This window comes from Lissotriton vulgaris, chromosome 8 (assembly GCF_964263255.1).
Source record: "Lissotriton vulgaris chromosome 8, aLisVul1.2, whole genome shotgun sequence".
In the NCBI taxonomy this organism is placed as follows: Eukaryota; Metazoa; Chordata; class Amphibia; order Caudata; family Salamandridae; genus Lissotriton; species Lissotriton vulgaris.
This window is the reverse complement of record NC_141696.1, coordinates 1,073,931,852-1,073,950,175: the sequence shown is the minus strand read 5'-3', so window position 1 is coordinate 1,073,950,175 and position 18,324 is coordinate 1,073,931,852.

Sequence of the window (18,324 nt, the reverse complement as noted above, 5' to 3'; positions counted from 1 at the left end):
GGGCGTTCCTGCGCAGGAACGCCTCCTGAAAGTGGCTGAGTGAAATCTATGAGATTTCACTCAGTCACTTTCAGGGCAATGCTGAGTCAAAACCCTGCGCCTGCTTGAAGCAGGCGTAGGTCTTGAAGCAGCAGTGTGTAGATGGGGCACCCCCGAGCCTTGCTGGAGCTGCGCCGCGCTTGCGACGCAACTCCAGAAATGCGCCACATTTCCGGCACAGATGCGTCACGCATCTGTGCCGTTTTTGCACCATGGTGCGCTGCATTATAAATGTGGCGCACCATGGGTGGCAGAGCTGTGGCGCACTGTGGCGCACGTTAACTGGCGCATCCCTGGGGATGCGCCAGTTAACATAAATCTGCCCCAAAGAGTGAACAATAGGTATCAAGGAAACCGATGTATTTCCAAAATTCAAACAAGATATTGAGTTTAGAAATAGTGGTTATTTGTACTTTTCTGAATTTGTGGGTACCCATGCTAGGATGTGAATTCAGGGCATTTTTCAAAATGAATTATTTTTTACACGCTGTCTTACATTTGGAAGGTAAAAATACATAGAAAGACAATTGCTAACAACACTAGTTTTACTATTCTGCGTTTCCCTAAGTCTACTGATTGGTGGGGAGGCCAACTGCACACAAGTGGAAATAGCCCAAAACAAAACGTTTTTCCACTGAAAAATTACTCTTTTTTTGTAATGTGGCTAACTGTTGATTTTGGACCATAGCTCAGCCCGCACCTAGGGACACCTAGAAAACCTGTAAATTTTTAAAAAAATAGACACAGAGGGAAATCCAGGATGAGGTGACTTGTGTGGCTCTCAAGAGGTTTTGTAACTGAGAATCCCTTGCAAAACTCAAAATGTATTTCTGTGGTGGAAGCTCTGGAACCTGATAGGAGTCAGAAACTAATTTCACCCAGCCTTCCCCTCATTCTTGCGATTAAAATGGTACATTACTTGTGTAGCTAAGCCTTGTGCCCATGACAGGAAACATATCAAAATGCAAGGGGTACATCACATTTTTGCACTGAAAACTGACTTTTTTCTTGCAATCTGCCTAGCTGTTGATTTTGCATCCAGCTTAGCCAGAACCTAGGGAAACCTATCAAACCTGTATATTTTTTTTAAGTACACACCTAGGGGAATCCAGGATGGGCGGCTCTCACCAAGTTCTGTTTCCCAGAATCCCTTACAAACCTCAAACTTTGTAACAAAACACATTTTCATCACATTACTGCATTGAAAACTTCTGGAATCTGCGGGCAACCACAAATTTGACTCACCCAGCGCATTTGGTGTCAGCAGGGTAGAAAGCAGCTACATGCTCCGTCCTGCTTTTCTCCTGTCTCATTGCTGGCGTTTGGTGTCAGCTGGGGGAGATAGCAGCTACACGCTCTGTCCTGCATTTTTGTTCCTTCGTGAGGATGTGTTTGTTTTCCATTGAACCTTATGGTACGAGACCAGCGTGAATTTGCATGGTCCCCTTCCGAGAATTTTTGAGTGGCTAAAGTTCAGTGGACTGATGAAAGTTGTAGCATTGGATATTTTTGTTGTGTTTTCTGGGCAAAGAGAGGACATATGAACTACTGATTAGAGGGGAGCTCCTTTTCAGCAAAGTACCTTTGCCGCCAGCGCCGGAATCTGGGTTCCTGCATTACTCGGAGCCGCAAGTGGAGCGGACCCCATTTCCCAGCAGCCCCAGAGCAGTGCACAGCCCTCCGGTCATCAGACATGCCAGGAGGCACTTAAACACCGCCGGGGGTCCTGCATCGTGGGAGCTTCTTTTCAGCAAAGCACCTGCGCCCAACAGTGCCAGATTCCAGGCACCTGCATCACTTGGAGTCGCGTATGCAGCAGACTCCATTTCCCACCAGCCCCAGAGCTGCGCACAGCCCACCGGTCATCAGATGCTCCAGGAGGCGCTTAATACACCGCCGGGGCTCCCACAGTGCGGGACGCCCGGGGGCATGTCCAGGCCAAGGGCGGGCCCATCTGCGCCCGTCTGCGGCAGGTCGAGAATGGGCTGGGCCACATTATTTACATCTGGTTCTAATATCCTACAATAAGGTACTGTGAGATTGACTTTTCTATCGCCCAAATTTGATATACTGTATTGGGTCGATAAGGCTATATAGGATGAACAGATCCAAACCCGGAAATGGTCAAGGGGTAGTGGGTACATTGGATGCCTTCCTGTTAAGGGCTGAGTCGTCTCTCATACATGAAATTCAGCTGACCGAGCGTAGATTGTCTCTGGACCCACAAAACCTTCAACAACTAATAGTCCCTATTATATCGGCTTCCTCTGTCCCCCCTGTAACCCCTGCAATCCATGTGTCACAACCTAATTTGGTTACAGGCCTACCACAAGCAGTAACCATACAGTCTCCAGGCTTTGATAATCTGGATGGCCTGGGTGAAGCTGAAAAATCTAACACTCCATTGAGGCCAAAAGTGCTCACACAAGGACAAAAAGTGAAAATCAATCATGGGAACAGTCTTGCACCTCCCCCCAAAAAAGGAAGGGGCATGCTCCGAATAAACAAAACAAAACAAACAAGCAAACCCTTTCCTCTTCTAAGCTTTTGGGCCCTAGGAGTAAATATGTTGAGACAGGTCGTAAACAAGGGGTTCACCAAGGACAAGCACCAGATGATGCGGTACATATGGAAGCTCAACCACCCAAGAGCTGGAAGACTCTTTTATGAAAAAATTAGAACATATCATTTTAGCCCGCTTATACCCTATATTAAAAAAGCTAACTGAAATTGAGGGCCAGATAAACTGTCTTTTAAAATCTTTGTCTAATACTTCTGTATCTTCTGTAGCCGGTAGATTAGATGTGGCTGGGGGTGTTGCCAGGGATGGAGTTGTGCAGCATTCTGATCCTGTCTCTAGATTAGTGAGCCAGGTTGACTCCTCCCGTTCAAGGGTTGCACACCAATCCACAAATGGTATTGATATACAACATTGGCCAGAAGGGCCAACATCTAGGCAGGATCAGATTGTATATAATTCAAGAAATAACCAAACAGTTAAGCCTGACAATATTTCTGGTGAAGGACCCCGAAACATAGCAGCCCCAAATAGTCATTCTTGTGGTCAAAGATCTCCTAGTCCCTCATGCTCTAACTTACACTTACTCCCAGAAGCAACACCATATATTGTGGTGTTGGTCAATATTCCAACATTAGCGAATGGAGTGAAGGAGCACTGGTCAACCTTGAGGAATACATTCCTTCACTTCCTGAGTGCTAGCACAGGCATCCCTAGCGATCATAATCCTCTTACCCTATCCATGTATGTCACAGCACAGAAAGTCAGAGGGGATGAACACCTGTTAAAGCACATCCGTAATCAAGGGGTAAGGCTGAAATGGAGTTCAGTAGACTCAAAGCAGTTTGAGGAGACCATTCTTAAGGAAAATCAAAGTAACTTTATGTCCTGCCTAACCTTTCATTCCCCCTCATACATGGTAATACAGTCCTTTGAACCAAGCTGTGCAAATGTGGCCAAAAACGTAAATAAGACAATTAGTAAACAGGATCCACCTGAAATTAGGTGGTTGAACGCTGAGTGTTCCAAGGCGCAAAGAGATCCTAGGAAAGCCCTGCAAGTGGTTCCTCGGAATATGGCCCAGGTAAAGATAGCGAGACAGATTTACAAGAAACAGTTAATTAATTCCAGGAAAAACAAATTAGGAAGAAAAGCCTGGGAGGACCTAGACAGAGCCAGCTCCCTTAAGAACTCTAAGAGTTTTTGGGAGGTTAGAAATTGTCTGTTCTTCTCTAATGTTGCTAGGAGCATGGATTCGACCATAACAGGTGAAGCTTGGGAAGCCCATTTTCTAAAACTTTTTTAATCACTGGGCATAGCAAAACAAGAACAAAGGGACGAGACAGGTATTAATTTACAATTTGCCAATGAACTAAGTCTATCCCTTTCCCTAAGTGAAGTTGAAGATGCGATAGCTAAGGGCATTTCTCTAAAAGCTCCAGGACCAGATGGGGTTCCCCTAGATTTACTTAAAATGAATCCTCAACTAAGGGCACCTCTGCTACTTAATGATTTTAAAGCGGTAATAGATGGCCACATTCCATCATCATGGAAGCAAGCAGTGGTAGTACCAATTTTAAAAAAGGAAACAGGAATGACCCCACCTGCTTCAGGCCAATTTCCTTAATCAATGCCTCTTGTAAAGTCATGCAAGGGGGATTTTGGCACCATTGGAGTCGTGGGCAAGTGCCTCAGGATAGCCAACACCCAATATGGTTCGTCTTTCGATCTTCTGCTATCTTTGCTGTCTTCGCCATCCCTGGACACGTGTTTCGGGGTATTACCCCTTGTCAGCAGGGATAGGACGTGTTCTGGGGTTGCCGATGGCTGCCAATATCTGCCAGGTATAGTACCACTCTGGCGAGTAGGTGCGGGATCCCAGGCTTGTCAGCCCGAAGCTCAGGGGAGCTCTAAAGTTACAAATGGTGGTGGGGTCCCACACTACTCACACACCAGCGGTGTCGCCCCTAAGGACTCTGGTTATTATAGTTAAGTGTTCGCGATGCATCGTCTTTCCATCTTCTGCTATCTTTGCTGTCTTCGCCATCCCTAGACACGTGTTTTGGGGTATCACCCCTCGTCAGCAGGGATAGGGCGTGTTCTGGGGTTGCCGATGGCTGCCAATATCTGCCAGGTATAGTACCACTCTGGCGCGTAGCTGCGGGATCCCAGTCTCGTCAGCCCGAAGCTCAGGGGAGCTACAAATGGGGGTGGGGTCGCACACTACTCACACACCGGCGGTGTCGCCCCTAAGGACTCTGGTTATTGTAGTTAAGCGTTCGCGATGCATCGTCTTTCGATCTTCTGCTATCTTCGCTGTCTTCGCCATCCCTGGACACGTGTTTTGGGGTATCACCCCTCGTCAGCAGGGATAGGCCATGTTCTGGGGTTGCTGATGGCTGCCAATATCTGCCAGGTATAGTACCACTCCGGCGCGTAGGTGCGGGATCCCAGGCTCGTCAGCCCGAACCTCAGGGGAGCTATGAAGTTACAAATGAGGGTGGGGTCACACACTACTCACACACCGGCGGTGTCGCCCCTAAGGACTCTGGTTATTGTAGTTAAGTGTTCGCGATGCATCGTCTTTCGATCTTCTGCTATCTTCGCTGTCTTCACCATCCCTGGACACGTGTTTCGGGGTATCACCCCCCGTCAGCAGGGATAGGCCGTGTTCTGGGGTTGCCGATCGCTGCCAATATCTGCCAGGTATAGTACCACTCCGGCGTGTACATGCGGGATCCCAGGCTCATCAGCCCGAAGCTCAGGGGAGCTATAAAGTTACAAATGGGGGTGGGGTCGCACACTACTCACACGCCGGCGGTGTCTCCCCTAAGGACTCTGGTTATTGTAGTTAAGTGTTCGCGATGCATCGTCTTTCGATCTTCTGCTATCTTCGCTGTCTTCGCCATCCCTGGACACGTGTTTCAGGGTATCACCCCTCGTCAGCAGGGATAGGCCGTGTTCTGGGGTTGCCGATGGCTGCCAATATCTGCCAGGTATAGTACCACTCCGGCACGTAGGTGCGGGATCCAGGCTCGTCAGCCCGAAGCTCAGGGGAGCTATAAAGTTACAAATGGGGGTGGGGTCGCACACTACTCACACACCGGCGGTGTCGCCCCTAAGGACTCTGGTTATTGTAGTTAAGTGTTCGCGATGCATAGTCTTTCGATCTTCTGCTATCTTCGCTGTCTTCGCCATCCCTGGACACGTGTTTCGGGGTATCACCCCTCATCAGCAGGGATAGGCCGTGTTCTGGGGTTGCCGATGGCTGCCAATATCTGCCAGGTATAGTACCACTCCGGCACGTAGGTGCGGGATCCCAGGCTCGTCAGCCCGAAGCTCAGGGGAGCTATAAAGCTACAAATGGGGGTGGGGTCGCACACTACTCACACACCGGCGGTGTCGCCCCTAAGGACTCGGGCTATTGTAGTTAAATGTTCGCGATGCATCGTCTTTCGATCTTCTGCTATCTTTGCTCTCTTCGCCATCCCTGGACACGTGTTTCGGGGTATCACCCCTCGTCAGCAGAGATAGGCCGTGTTCTGGGTTTGCCAATGGCTGCCAATATCTGCCAGGTATAGTACCACTCCGGCGCGTAGCTGCGGGATCCCAGGCTTGTCAGCCCGAAGCTCAGGGGAGCTATAAAGTTACAAATGGGGGTGGGGTCACACACTACTCACACACCGGCGGTGTCGCCCCTACGGACTCTGGTTATTGTAGTTAAGTGTTCGCGATGCATCGTCTTTCAATCTTCTGCTATCTTCGCTGTCTTCGCCATCCCTGGACACGTGTTTCGGGGTATCACCCCTCATCAGCAGGGATAGGCCGTGTTCTGGGGTTGCCGATGGCTGCCAATATCTGCCAGGTATAGTACCACTCAGGCACGTAGGTGCGGGATCCCAGGCTCGTCAGCCCGAAGCTCAGGGGAGCTATAAAGCTACAAATGGGGGTGGGGTCGCACACTACTCACACACCGGCGGTGTCGCCCCTAAGGACTCGGGTTATTGTAGTTAAATGTTCGCGATGCATCGTCTTTCGATCTTCTGCTATCTTTGCTCTCTTCGCCATCCCTGGACACGTGTTTCGGGGTATCACCCCTCGTCAGCAGAGATAGGCCGTGTTCTGGGTTTGCCAATGGCTGCCAATATCTGCCAGGTATAGTACCACTCCGGCGCGTAGCTGCGGGATCCCAGGCTTGTCAGCCCGAAGCTCAGGGGAGCTATAAAGTTACAAATGGGGGTGGGGTCGCACACTACTCACACACCGGCGGTGTCGCCCCTAAGGACTCTGGGTGTTGTAGTTAAGTGTTCGCGATGCATCGTCTTTCGATCTTCTGCTATCTTTGCTGTCTTCGCCATCCCTGGACACGTGTTTCGGGGTATCACCCCTCATCAGCAGGAATAGGCTGTGTTCTGGGGTTGCCGAAGGCTGCCAATATCTGCCAGGTATAGTACCACTCCGGCGCGTAGGTGCGGGATCCCAGGCTCGTCAGCCCGAAGCTCAGGGGAGCTATAAAGTTACAAATGGGGGTAGGGTCGCACACTATTCACACACCGGCGGTGTTGCCCCTAAGGACTCTGGTTATTGTAGTTAAGTGTTCATGATGCATCGTCTTTCGATCTTCTGCTATCTTCACTGTATTCGCCATCCCTGGACACGTGTTTCGGGGTATCACCCCTAGTCAGCAGGGATAGGCTGTGTTCTGGGGTTGCCGATGGCTGCCAATATCTGCCAGGTATAGTACCACTCCGGCGCGTACATGCAGGATCCCAGGCTCGTCAGCCCGAAGCTCAGGGGAGCTATAAAGTTACAAATGGGGGTGGGGTCGCACACTACTCACACACTGGCGGTGTCGCCCCTAAGGACTCTGGTTATTTTAGTTAAGTGTTCGCGATGCATCATCTTTCGATCTTCTGCTATCTTCGCTGTCTTTACCATCCCTGGACACGTGTTTCGGGGTATCACCCCTCGTCAGCAGGGATAGCCCGTGTTCTGGGGTTGCCGATGGCTGCCAATATCTGCCAGGTATAGTACCACTCCGGCACGTAGCTGCGGGATCCCAGGCTCGTCAGCCCGAAGTTCAGGGGAGCTATAAAGCTACAAATGGGGGTGGGGTTGCACACTACTCACACACCGGCGGTATTGTAGTTAAGTGTTCGCGATGCATCGTTTTTCGATCTTCTGCTATCTTTGCTGTCTTCGCCATCCCTGGACACCTGTTTCGGGGTATCACCCCTCGTCAGCAGGAATAGGCCGTGTTCTGGGGTTGTCGATGGTGCCAATATCTGCCAGGTATAGTACCACTCCGGCGCGTAGCTGCGGGATCCCAGGCTCGTCAGCCCGAAGTTCAGGGGAGCTATAAAGTTACAAATGGGGGTAAGGTCGCACACCACACACACACCGGCGGTGTCGCCCCTAAGGACTTTTGTTATTGTAGTTAAGTGTTCGCGATGCATCGTCTTTCGATCTTCTGCTATCTTCGCTTGTCGCGCTTTGCAGCTGGTCGTTAACTCTCGGCTCTTATTTTGAATTGAACTTCTTCCAGCACGTCTGACGTCAGTACACAGTCATGACTGGTCGTGATGGTCTGACGGTCTCATCGCCATCACAGACCGAAACGTCGATTACAGCATCTTTTTCGTTCTACATAGATTGTTTTGAAGGAATTGTTAATTAATTAATGTTGGCATCGCTCTCTTGTAGATACATGAAAAGATGTTTTCATAGAATTTGTGTAGGCTAATTTATGTGACCTCGCAATCTATGTTTGGTTGTTCTAAATCCTTATTCCCTGACTTTTATCTATTAAATATATGCTCATTTTGAAGTAGATCTTGTACCCTGTGTTCTATGTTCTAATGTTTTTTTCTCATTTTCATTGAAAAAGTTGATGATTGATTCAAATCGCTGGTCACCACTAATCAAGGTGCAACCGTTAGATTTTTCTTTAAATAATCTTTAAAAACAAAATCCCTTGTAGGCAAACTTCTTTTGTTTATCTTGATCTTTATTTTATTTATTTATTTATTTTTTACACTTATAAAGCGCGCTGTTGCCAATCGGCGTCCTGGCGCTGAAGTGATAGTTCCAGAGAAGCGAGAATCAAGGTACTTATTGGGAGAATAGCCATGTTTTTAGATCCTTCCTGAATGCCAGGAGATTTGTATTGAGTTTAAGGGAGAGAGGGAGGGAGTTCCACGCCATCGCAGCTCCCCTGACAAAACTCCTTCCGCCCCAGCGTACCCTCTTGATCCGGGTGGTTTTGACCAGCCCCAGACTGGCCGACCTCAGTTGTCTACCTGGTCTATACCACTGAAAAAGATCTTGAAGGAACACTGGGCCAAGGCCATGCAGTGCCTTAAAGACAATGCAGAGGGCCTTGAACCTGATTCGCTTCCGTACCGGAAGCCAGTGCAGTTTATCCAACTCCTTGGAGACTGAGGAAAACCTGGGCAAACCCCCAATCAAGCGGGCGGCCCCATTTTGTAAAACTTGAAGCTTGTTGAGCACTCCCTGTTGTGCCTCGAGAAAAAGGCTATTACAATAGTCGATGCGAGATAGAACGAGGGCTGTCACCACCGTCTTTCTACTGCCCTCAGGAAGGTAAGGTAGAACCTTTCTGATAATTCTCAGAATGTAATGTACTGAGGAACTCATCGCATTGACTTGGGGTTTAAAGGTGAGAAGGTTATCAATGACAACCCCCAAGTTCTTCACCTTTGTTACAGGGATAGGAGGAGACCCCATATCAGTGGGCCACCAGTTAGGGCTCCAAAGATTAGTACTTGGGCCAAAAATGATCACCTCAGTCTTTGATGAATTCAATTTTAAACAACTTTTTGCCATCCAGGAACTGACTGCAGACATGCAATCCTGGAACCTGCCTGCCACCTCCCTCTTAGTCCCCGGGAGCACCGAGACCACAATCTGGGTGTCGTCGGCGTATGATGTTAACTCGAACCCGAAGGATCTGATTACTGGGGCAAGGGCGGCAACGTAGATGTTGAATAAAGTGGGGCTTAGGGAGGATCCCTGCGGGACCCCCCCCGGGAGCTCGAATGGTCTTGATTCATACTCCCCCATGGCCACCACTTGTACCCGCTCCGTTAAAAATGCCTCCAGGAGCTTGAGTGCTTGGCCTCGAACCCCGCAGCCCTCCAGCCGATCTAATAACAATGCATGGTGGACAGTATCGAAGGCTGCTGACAGGTCTAAAAGAATCAGCACTGCCTGGCCCCCTTCGTCAAGCACCTTCCGGATCTCCTCTGTGGATTTGATCAGAGCCGTCTCGGTGCTATGACCCTCTCTGAAACCATGTTGTGCTGAGTCAAGACCTTTTGAATTGCGCAAAAAGGAGCAGAGTTGGGAGTTCATAATTTTCTCAACCAATTTAGCAGGCAGTGGCAACCTGGATATTGGTCTATAGCTATTGGGGTCCGAAATGTCAAGGGAGGGTTTTTTAAGGAGCGGGCTAATTGAGGCCCGTTTCCAAATCTTAGGGAAGTTGCCTTTCTCAAACATCAAATTGAAAATCCCTGCCAGTTGGTTCGCGATAGGAACAACCGCCAGTTTTGCAATAGAGGTGGGGCAAGGATCGTAAGGTGAACCTGATTTGGTGGCTAGCAACAATTTTGCTACTTCCTCTGCCTCCACAGGGTTAAAAGTCGAGAGAGTAGCCCCCGTGGATCCCGCATGGGAGTTCCTATGAGGAGTTTCAAGGAGGCTCTGGGCCACCTGAGGTTCAAGAGAGGTGAATATTACCTGAACTTTATTCTGAAAGAACTTTGCTAAGGACTCACAGAGTTCTGGGTTGGGCGGGACCGTCACCGCCTTCGGAGAGGCAAGACTGGTGACGATATCGAAGAGTTCTTTTGTTGAGTTCTTAGCCTTCTCAATGCGGTCCGTAAAGTATACCCTCTTAGCTTGCCTGATCTCATCTTTATAGGCCCTTTGGCCGGCTCTAAGCCTTTCCTTGTCATGCTCAGAATAGGTGGACCTCCAGCTCCGTTCTAGTTTTTTACATGCTAATTTAGCTTCTCTAAGGACGTCCGAGTACCAGGGGGCTGATGGCGCCGACCTAGCGGGTAGACATCGTTTGGGGGGGGCCAGCTTAAGGCAAGCATGATCAATCCAGTATGTATACTCGGAAGTAGCTGTATTTACGTCTGTCGGTCGGGCCGGGCCAGAGGCCAGGAGCAACTCCTCCAAGTCAGTTCCTTTGATGTTTTTCCAAGGCCTACACATACTGCTAGTTTGACCCTCACCTGTCACTGTTTTAGCCTGAGGAATAAGGATGGCGAACCGCACCACCCCATGGTCTGTCCAGGGTAGAGGTTCGGCTATTTGAAACATAAGATCAGAACTGTTGGTAAAGATTCCATCTAAAGTGTGGCCTGCCTGATGGGTTGGCCCTACTACCGACTGGATCAGGCCCACTACAGACATAATGTCTAATAAGGCCAAGGTATCGGAGTCAGCGGGATCTTCCAAATGGAAGTTAAAATCCCCCAGCACAGTGAAGGAATCAGCCCCAACCGCCTCCTCTAAAATACTGCCCACTGTTTCAAGAAAGCGGGACTTCGCCCCAGGGGGTCTGTAAAGCAGACATCCCTTGAAGGAGTAGTGGTTGGAAAGATCCAGCTTAAAACCCAGGGCCTCACACGCCCCGGCGGAAGTAGGAAAAAAGTGCCCTTGGATGGATGTGTGGTAAATAATAGCCACCCCTCCACCCCTCTTTTTTGGTCTATCCAAGACGAAATTAAGGAAATTAGGCGGTGTTGCTTTTACCAGGCCTCCAAGGGTGTACTGCATTACCCACTCTTTTTGGAAATTGAATATATGATGAGGCCTGCTTTCCTGAATTAAGTTGGAACAAAATGCGTTCTGTGAGTAAATACAGGCATTTTAATTCAGGAAATACTAAATAGCTGGATGGAACTGCATGTATTTATTGGCAGCGAGGGGGGTGTTCTTCGCACACTTTGAAAAGTACGGACTGCTGGCGTCCCTTACATGGAAATACTGCTGCATAATAAGTTCAAGTAAGTGTGTGTCTAGGGTTTTATAAGGCCCTCTCATATCCATAGAGTCTTGTGACAGTGCGCACTATCGAAAGCAGCAAAGATAAATAAACATGTAACTTGGAGACAACCTCACTTAAACACCATGAGGCCTGCTGCACTAGATAGCCCAAGGCCTGCTGAGCAGCGAAAGCCTAAATCTGGTGCTAACAGCCAGTCAAGGGTCTTGTGCATGCAGAGTCTGAGCAATGGGCGTTGATGCCAAATCTGAGACATGCTGAACACAGAGTTTAAGGCTTGGGCGCACTGTATGCAGACTGAAGCTTGCTACACACAAATATCCAGCTGTGTGTAGGCTGAGACTGAGAGATGAGGCCAGAGGCATGCTATCTAAGAAGGCCTGCTGCACCATGCACACAGACGCAAGCCTCCTACATACATACAGCATCGTGCACAGCTACACTGCGCTCACTGATGCAAGCCTCATGCACACACACAACATTGAACTCAGCAACAATATGAACACAGATGCAAGCCTCCTGCATGCAAACAGCATCACACAGCTCAAGACCCTGTGGTGTTCCCAGCCACACACAGAACGAACCTGCAGTTTACAATGCACAGACAGTAAGGCCTGGCATCATAAGGCAGCGGAATAACTGTGAGGCAGTTTGAGGCCTGCTGCACATGGGGCAGAGACCTGATGCTCGCAGTGCTCAGAGTCAGACAGAGATCAAGGGCACACCAAATTAAGCAGTTACTAGTCTTTCTGCAAAGTTGTGTCACTCATTTAATTTACTTTTAGAGGAGCACATGGGTGTAATTTTTGATATTTATGGTTCCCATGCGTTCATTGCTTGAGTTTACTCGCGAAAAAGTGTCACTCATTGTCGTTGAATGTGACTCATAATTACACTGAAATTCTGAAAATGTCACACATAGCAATCTAAAACCTTGACAGCTATACATAGGCCAGAAAGGGCAGTTTGGTTATAACATCTTATAATCCTAACTGACTCATGGAACTAGATAGAGTTTCGAGTTTAGTGTGCCTGAACTCAGAATGATAAAATACATCTTTTAGTGAAGTTGGATTTAACATTCTGCGTTTGAAAATACCACTTTTAGGAAGTAGGTATTTTCTTGCCTAACCATCTAAGCTTGCCTCTGCTAGGTTGTGTATTCCATGTCTGGTTTCTGAGTGACATGGGATGGGGTGGCTCCAGGAGACAGGGTGAGTCAGCACAAGGCTGAATAGACCTATCTTCATGAAGAGTGGTGGGAGGAGTAGCACCTGGGCCTGAATAGGGCTGTGCCTGCCTTTCACAATGCTGGCTCTACCTCCTGTGGTGTGTCTGATGACCCTGGCCCACACTGACAAAGGAAGAAGTTGTGCACTGGCAGAATGCACCCAGAACTGGTTTGGACAAGGTACAGACACTCTCTGCCTTCAGAGATAAAGGATTTTGCAGTATTAATATTAGGGCCCTGACCCCAGAAATTTAGTTCACTTCTGGTAATCAAGATGACTCTTTGCTGAGGAGAAGAACCAGAAAAGCTGAAGAGGAGACTACCCATGTGCTGTGTGTTTGGGGCTTGTCCTCCAGTGGGTGCTTCATTGCCAAAGAAAGGAGAAAAAAGACTGAGTGTGCTTTCATCATCATGAAGAAGACTCTCCAAGGGCTTGAACTGTGCTTGCATCCTGCTTGAAGTCTCAGGGATACAATACTTCACCCCAGCTCCCCGCTGAATTCCCTTGCTGGGAATTGAAGTGCCTGCTATTGTTCTTGGCCTTCTGAGAGACTGTGTGTCACTGGGAGCTGGAAGTGCGACTCAACAACGAGAAGAGCGTTGCCACCGCAGCAGTTGCTTTTGCAATGCCGAAGAAGCATGCCGTCGCTGCCGCTGTCGCCATCACATCACGGAAGCGCGTCACATCACCAGAGAAGCATGCTGCCGCCGCAGAGGTTGCCGGAGGTGCATGTCACAGGGCCTGTCGTGGCTGCAACGTTCATCGAGTTGCTGCACGCCCATGGGGCGTGCACGCATCGCATCTACGTTGTCTCCCCTGACAGTAAGCAAGCAAGCATTAACTCCCATGCACAGCAGTAAAGAACCAACGCATCCACTCCCCTGAGTGTAAGAAACCGACGCATCACCTTTCCTGTGACCCTTTTGTTTGTTTTGCGTTACGCATCCCAGGTACTGTGAGAGTAAAGTGTTGCATTTATAATCTAAAGTGAACTAACCTATTTCTACCATTTTATAGACTTATTTGGATTAAAGTATTGTGGATTTTTGTCGTTTAGTCTTCTGTTAAGTGTAGTAAAGATTACTTATTTTTCTAAACCCCTGTGGTGTCCATCTGTAATATTTTCACTGTATTACAGTATGTGTTCACAAATGCTTTACACACTGCCTCTGAGATAAGCCTGTCTGGTCGTGCCAAGCTACCATCAATCAATCAATTTATACTTTTATAGAGCGCGCTACTCAGTCGCGAGGGTCTCAAGGCACTGAAGGGAGAGGGGGGGGCACTACTGCTCGAATAGCCAAGTCTTGAGGTGTTTCCTGAAGGTGAGATGGTCCTGGGTCAGTCGTAGGTGTGCGCGGAGGGAGTTACATGTCTGGGCGGCCAGGTAGGAGAACGACCTTCCTCCGGTGGTGGCTCTGCGGATCCGTTGGACAGTTGCGAGGGCAAGGCTGGCAGAGCGGAGCTGGCGGGTAGGAGAGTAGAACAAGAGGCAGTTGTTGAGGTATTCGGGGCCCGTGGAGTGCCCGTGTAGTGCTTTGTGTGCATGGGTGAGGAGCCTGAACGTGATCCTCTTGCTGACGGGGAGCCAGTGCAGGTTTCTCAGGGTGGCTGATACGTGGCTGTGGCGAGGGATGTTGAGGATGAGTCGTGTGGAGGCGTTCTGTATGCGCTGAAGTCGTTTCAAAAGTTTGGCTGTGGTTCCTGCGTGAAGGGTGTTTCCGTAGTCCAGTCGGCCGGTGACGAGGGCCTGCGTGACAGTCTTTCTGGTTTCTGTGGGGATCCACTGGAAGATCTTTCAGAGCATGCGCAGGGTGTTGAAGCAAGAGGATGAGATGGCGTTGACTTGTTTGGTCATTGCGAGCGAGGAGTCCAGGATGAAACCCAGGTTGCGTGCGTGGTCCGTGGGTGACGGTGCGGTGCCCAGCGCTGTGGGCCACCAGGAGTCGTCCCAGGCGCATGGGGATTGTCCAAGGATGAGGACCTCCATTTTGTCTGAGTTCAGTTTCAGCTGACTGAGATTCATCCATTCTGCGACGTCCTTCATTCCTTCCTGGAGGTTGGTTTTGGCGGTGGTTGGGTCTTTGGTGAGGGAGAGTATCAGCTGGGCGTCGTCGGTGTAGGAGATGATGTTGAGGTTGTGTTTGCGTGTGATGGCGGCGAGGGGGCTCATGTAGATATTGAAGAGGGTTGGGCTGATCGAGGAGCCTTGGGGTACGCCACAGATGATCTTGGTGGACGTGGAGCGGAACGACGGGAGGCGGACTCTCTGGGTTCTGTTGGAGAGGAACGAGGTGATCCAGTCCAGCACTTTTCCTTGGATCCCCGTGTTGTAGAGGCGGGATATTAGGGTGCGGTGGCAGACGGTATCAAAGGCAGCTGAGAGGTCTAGGAGGTTGAGGCTGGTGAGCATTGGCTAGGGAAATGTCTCCCCTCCCACTTTGTTGAGCAAGCAAATTTTGTATACCCATATTAGTCAATGAGCATACTTGTATGTGCCAGGACCTTCCCTTGGTTTTATGCTGATTATGTAACAAATGCATTATATAAGGCCCCTGTTCTCTGTACTCCTTGGACTGTCTCCTGCCGTGGCCTTAGGGTACCGTATGATGCAGTCTCCCTCATGTGAGGTTATTAAATACATTGTTTTTATATTACAGGTTTTGTGCCAATTTCTTCTTTGTTGCTTTAAAGGTCCAGGTGTATCAGTGAACCCTTTAGAAGGTTTCTATTACTTCACCTCTGCCAACTAGAGACCCCCAATTCCAACACTCCCGATATAAATTGTACCTTATTTGTGTGGGTAGGCCTAGTGCCCGTGACAGGAAAAGCCCAAAATGCAATGTAAACACATTAGATATTTCCACTGAAAATTGGCCCTTTTTTAGCAATGAGCCTACCTCTGGATTTTGGTCCCAGCTCAGCCGGCACCTAGAGAAACCTAGCAAACCTGTACACCCAGGGAATTTCAGGATGAGTGCCTTGTGTGGCTCTCACCAGATTCTGTTATGCAGAATCCCATGCAAAACCTCAAACTTTGTAAAAAAAGACCTATTTTACTCACATTTCTCTGATGGACAGTTCTTGAATTTGTGGGAGCCACAAACCTTCAAGCACCCAGCATTTCCCAAAGTTTCCCCCAAAAAATAGTACCCCACTTCTGTGGATAGGCCCAGCGCCCAATATGATAAATGACCCAAACCGTACTGTGAAGACATCAACATTATCAGTGACACAACCTGGTTTTGAAAGGGAGTCCCCTACATTTTTGGTCCCAGGCTCGGTGGCCATCTAGGGAAACCTACCAAACCCAGACATTTCTGCAAACTAGACACCAAGGAGGTGTTGCTTAGGAGGATCCCCCAATTTTTGTTATCCATAATCCCCCGAAAACCTCAAATTTCGCCAAAAAAATCGCATTTTCCTCACATTTCTGCGTTTGGAAGTTGTGGAATCACTGGTCCAACACAATTTTCCTGCCACCCTGCATTCCACCAATTCTAGGCCTATTGCCTGCGACAAGAAATGGCCCAAAACACAACGTGGACACATTAAATTTTTCCACTGAGAATAAACCCTTTCTTTGGAAAGTGCCTAGCTGTGAATTTGGGCACCAGCTCAGCCGGCACCTAGGGAAACCTAGCAGACCTGAACATTTTTTAAAACTAGACTTCCTGGGAAATCCAGGATGGGGTGACCCAGGCTTTGTTACAGAATCCCTTGCAAACCTCAAACTTTGTAAAAATAAAAAGCACATTTTCCTCACGTTTCTGTAATGTAACCAACACAGTGTTTCATCAAGTATCTCTTGCTAGGAATGCACTGCCTAAAAACCAATCAGATCTTGAACAGGACCAATGACTCATCTATAGCTATTTCTTTGCCTGGGATATAGATCACTGACAATTGATCTGCAAATTGAATATGGAAAGGTTGAACCTCAAGAGGATCAATACAACCAATGTGATCTTCTGGCAACGCTAAAGCATTATTAACAAAATGTAGCACCTGAAGAAGAAGCAAATACCTATTACAAACTCTTGATTGCTGGAAATATAGCACTTGCCATCAAAGGACTTGTAGACCAATATGAAGACAGTAACGGCTTCCTTATCAGGGCCATGCAAAAAGTTAAACCCAATAACTTCTTCAACTCATCAATATTTGTGGGAGTCTACTGTGTAGCTCCAGACTGGGGCTGAAGCCTGACACTGGTGTCCCTCAAATACTGTCCAGTATACAAATTAGTCTCCTCGAGAATCTCATCCAAAAATATATCGTCCATAAACAACTGAAAAATAGTTATAGGCAAAATGTTTTCAGTATTCACTTGAAACCCTGCAACACCACTAAAGGCAGGCAACACAAGCTACACAATGTTTGGGTCAACCCAGAGTCCAGCACTTCCATATGCCTCTAGCTGCACTATTGGCACATCAGTGTCCTTCTCTAAAAGCAGTCTATGTACTCTGAAGTTATACCACACACTTGCCAGAGAGAGCAACACCGAGGATCAACTGCACTTACTCTGCACATACACAGCAAGCACTAAAGAAGTCTCACTGGAAAGAAAGGGAAAAAACAACATTACACACAAGGCAGTAAGCAATGTGCACAAATCAATGTTTTACTTGGAAAGACAATCACACAAAAAGCTAACAAAACAAAATATACAAACAGGCGAAAGGTATACATTAGATGAAAAGATTACAAAATGAGTAGCTTGCCTACCACAACTCTGCAAACTGCAGATCTTCAAAGCTGCACACACAAACAGGATTCATTAACAAGAGAAAGAAAATGATTGGCTCTACAATAAAACAATAAAATAAAATTAAAACACAAATAAAAATGATAACACAATATCAAAAGACACTGATATTACCCTGAAAGGAGGCATGGCGCCACCAGATAGAAATTAACCTTAACCCACATACATAACCTGATAACCTTATTCCCAGGTGACTCAAGTGTTACCACCCACCCAGAGGCTCAATCCACTTACACATCTCTCAAGGGGGCAAAATCATACCCCAAGAGGGCAGATCACCCTAAAAATGCCCAATCTGCCCTCAGGGGAGGGGGGCATTAAATAAATATGGCCCCCATTGGGACCGAACCTTCCCCAAGGGGTTGCTCCCCTTAGAAAACATAACTCCCTGGTGTCTTGTGAGCTTCCGCCCCCACAAATGGCAGTCAACCTTTTAAACAGCTGATCTGGCCTCTAGGGAGTGGAGGGAAGTAACTAATAGAAAATTCTCCTCCAAGATGACCTACCCCTGCCCAAGGGGTCACTCCCCAAACAACAAAACAATTCCAGGTAGTCTAGGGGTTTCCACTCACCCAGAGAGCATTCAACTTATAAACAGATGATCTGTCCTCTGGGGAGTAGAATAACTAAAAACAACTCCCACAAAAGCAGCGACTCTTGCCCAAGGGATTGATGCCCGAACAAACAAACAATCCTTGGTGGTTTACTGGGCTTCCTCACCTCC